The sequence below is a fragment of the Argopecten irradians genome, chromosome 13 (genome assembly GCF_041381155.1).
Source record: "Argopecten irradians isolate NY chromosome 13, Ai_NY, whole genome shotgun sequence".
NCBI classification, from domain to species: Eukaryota; Metazoa; Mollusca; class Bivalvia; order Pectinida; family Pectinidae; genus Argopecten; species Argopecten irradians.
In genome coordinates this window covers 8,565,128-8,568,965 of record NC_091146.1, presented here as the reverse complement: position 1 = coordinate 8,568,965, position 3,838 = coordinate 8,565,128, and the positions used below count along the sequence as shown (strand labels likewise).

At 32.4% G+C, this 3,838-nt stretch overlaps 1 long non-coding RNA gene across 1 annotated transcript; it reads left to right on the top strand.

Annotated features, from left to right (window-relative positions):
* The first annotated feature begins 200 nt into the window (after nucleotides 1-200).
* Nucleotides 201-2,495, top strand: LOC138306194 (uncharacterized). The gene is made up of 3 exons (XR_011205800.1): nucleotides 201-355; nucleotides 678-1,025; nucleotides 2,066-2,495. It is a non-coding gene; the product is annotated as an uncharacterized lncRNA (long non-coding RNA).
* Nucleotides 2,496-3,838: the final 1,343 nt, after the last annotated feature.

Genomic DNA, 3,838 nt, shown 5'->3' with positions numbered 1-3,838 from the left:
TATGTAACCATCTAACCCTAATGTAGCACAGGGACACACCGGTCTGGATAGGTTACATTCTTGTTCATGTGAAATGTAAAAAAAATCATATATCTTATTAAGTAAAATATTTACTCTTAATAGGTAATTGTTATCTAGATATCGATTCGTATAATTCACATGTTATTTATATAAAAGTGTTGAATTTTCAATTAAACATATTGAGAATATTGACAACTTCAACATTAATTCTTCAATCCGTTGGTCTGTTCTCGATTATATATTGATCACGTGTTAAGACTTCCAGTATATAACCTTGAATGAACCAACTATAGGACAGTACACAGACACATTGGGCTGGATACTTCACTCCGTGGTATGTTTTATTCTTGTTTACGTTAAATGTAGAAAACTATCTTATTGGTATATTTATTCTCAATGGGTAATTATTATCTAGATATCGATTCCTATAATTCAGATATCATTTGAAAGTGTTGAATTTTGAATTTAACATATTCATACCATTGACAATTTCAACATTGGTTTTATTTCAGTAACTTTCATAAACAATGCCACATGTCGCGCCAAGCAGGATTGCATTGTTTCAAAAATTTCTCTGTTCAAAAATGAACCATTCATCTGTTCTGTGTATCGAGTTTAACGTATTTGCTAAAGTATACCTTTCTTTTCTTCTGTAGGACTAACGTACTGTAGAATCGCCTGGTAGTGGACTTAACATAAAATCAACAGAATAGTATCAGACTGTTGATGAACGTTACCATGTCGAAAACGTTAGTTTGGCTCGGATTGGCAGTGTTAGTGATAACAGCTTGGGCATCATCTAGTAATGAACATGAGCATCATGGAGAAGGCGGGGTAGGAGGAGGAGGAGAGGCAGGAAAAGCAGGAGAAGGAGGAGGAAAAGAAGAAAAAGGAGCAGGAGGAAAAGGAGGTGGAAGAAGGAACTTTGGGGGAGGAGGCTTCGGAGGAGGAGCTGGAAAATGAGGAGACGATGAGAACGAGAGGAGGGAGCAGTAGGCTGATGGGTAAGTTTCTTTCGATGGCTATCATAATAAACATTTAAGTTTAGCGTAAAAAAACAACAACAAAACGAAAAAAATATCGTATTAATTTTAAGTAGGAACCTGTAAATAAATTTTATTTTGCATGCAATTCCTCACTATTTAAGCAACTGTTACTGCTAGTTTATATGTTCAGGAAATGATGTGTTACGTTTTGTAAATCCCCACTGCCTTGACACTTGCGTCGCATTGTAGTTCCTCCCCATGTTGACGACTGGCTGTATTTTAATTTTATAACAATCGATATGCAATTTCAAATAGATTTCCCAATTGCAACAAACATTTGATACGCCCTCCTTATTCCAATTTATCAGCATTAAACACCTAACAGAAATCTTGGGCAATTTTTAACTGACTCTGATACAGCTAGTAACGATAATGTTTCATCTGTTTCAAAATTAACTAACAAAAGACAAAACTGCGTTGCCATTTGTAACCCTCCCTCATTAAATGTGAAATTTGTCGATATCTATTATCGACAGTAGATCAAATTATGAAAGATATGTTTTATGTTTTGGAGATATAAAACTGAATTTGTATTATTCTTTAATAATATTCTTTATAGTTTTCCATGCATAATACAAAACATATCTCCATGCATAATACAAAACATATCTTCATAATTAATCCTTCGACAGAATGGCGAATACCTCTTATGAAAAGACAGAATAAATCTGCTTTATATTTTACGAAATTGCCAGAAAATACAATATTTTGTTAAATAGGTATCAAAATAGGGTCGCAATAGCAAACCAAAGGATTCTTTTTCTCCTATGAACAAGTTAACAAAAGTCATTCAAGTATGTGTACAATGAAGGATCTGATGTACGACAAACATGGATATCAATGTGAACAAGTGAACAAAAGTCTTTTATGTATGTATACAATCCATGTACTTCCCTTTTTTCTATTCAGTTAATGTGATTTCTCTTACATTAGCGATGGATTAATATAAACTAAACATTCCACGCAATTCTAATATATTGAATACTCTTTTTTTTCAGAGAAACAATCAAAATTCCGAAGGAACCAATGGTTGATGAAGAGACTAGACGGCTACGTCAATTAAAGTGACGTCATCTGATATCATGTTTATGTTCATAAATGGTTCAGTATATATTGGACAGGTTCGTGCGCCGAAGTTCCCCATGTCATCTTCATCGTTTTCCATTCTTTCTGATTTGTTTAAACACGAATAAGTATGTAAATGTTTGTCTAAATACTGCACAATTCGATATTAATCCATGCTTTTCTAACAGTGACAACTGTTACTGTACATATATATATCGAGAAACACAATTAAGTATTTCTAGTTTATTTTTTATTCATTTATTTTTTCCCTTTATTTTTCTGTTATTAAGACTACTAATTACGTTAACCAAATCATTCATGCCATATGTTTATATTGCAATTAAAAATATGTTTGTTATCATGTCATTTTGTTTTCATTGATGTGTGGTGTTTGGTTTTGGTTCGACATTTTGTTACTAATTAGGGAACTTATAATTAGCGGTATACGTATACGCATACGTACGTATTGGAAGGGGAGCGACCGTTATTCTTAAAATATTTAATATTTTCCATTTTCGTGTTATGAATATTGAATGAAAGATATACTCATACTATCGTAATTATTATGCTAGAAGTACAATACTCTTTAGCGTGTCAATAAACTAATCATGATCTCTGGAAGACTACCCGCGCAATCGAATTGCGTGACTGCTGTGTATACTGTACCTGTACAGTGTGATCTTTATGACACCTGGGTAACAGGTAGGATTATGCGGTTTACAATATAGTTTGTTTTATTGCACATTTTATTGCACAACGATTGATTAATACTATGGGATCAGAAGAGGAGAGAATGTCAATGTCTTATAAAAATAGACGCAAAATAGAAAAAATAGAATGTGTTATGAATAATGGTCGCTCCCCATTCAATTACTATCCGTATACGTATACCGTTGATTGTAAGTATCCCTGGTATCGGTATTATGGTTTTAAAATGTGTCATTATTAACTACGGTGTAGTTGATTTCTCAAGCATCCCCATGTCCCCCACAAACATAAAGTGCTTAAAGCTAAAAGATGTCTTATTGAAAACATATCAGGAATGATACGTGTACAGTGTAATGGAAAAAATGTATCCAAATGAGATAATACTTCATCCCCAAATTTTTTGACTCATCAAATTTGTGATATAAACTTTGAAAACAATTGAAAATGCTAATGCTTGCAATCATGTAGTTGAACAAAATGATATCAAAATGAGGTTTTCTGTGGAACTTTTAATCGAAAATGCATCTAGTAAGTATGCCAATACATCTCTACTTCATGATAAAATGTTAGTATGTTTCATAATCATTTTAATGTTTCTAAAACTTAAAAATAACTCAGAATAAACATTGAAATTACTATCATAGCCGACATGTAAATGCACTTAATTATCATAAAGAAATGGAAACAATAATATCACGAAATCAAAACTACATGTAATCGTTTTTCATTAATATGTTGTTTGATAACAACATTACCTAATCTTATTAGCCCTACTGGGGTTGTAAAATCCGCCACAAATGTGTCTTTCTTGGATCATTCAATTTTTTGAACTGCTTTAGAACATCTACAATATATATATATATCAAAGGAAAACGTGTAGCTCGTAGATATTATATGTTTATTATCATATCATTATGATAACGGACAACTATAACGATTTGTGTGGCGGTTGTGACTTCATAAAAACATAAACTTGATGGTCGTTCGACATTAGAATA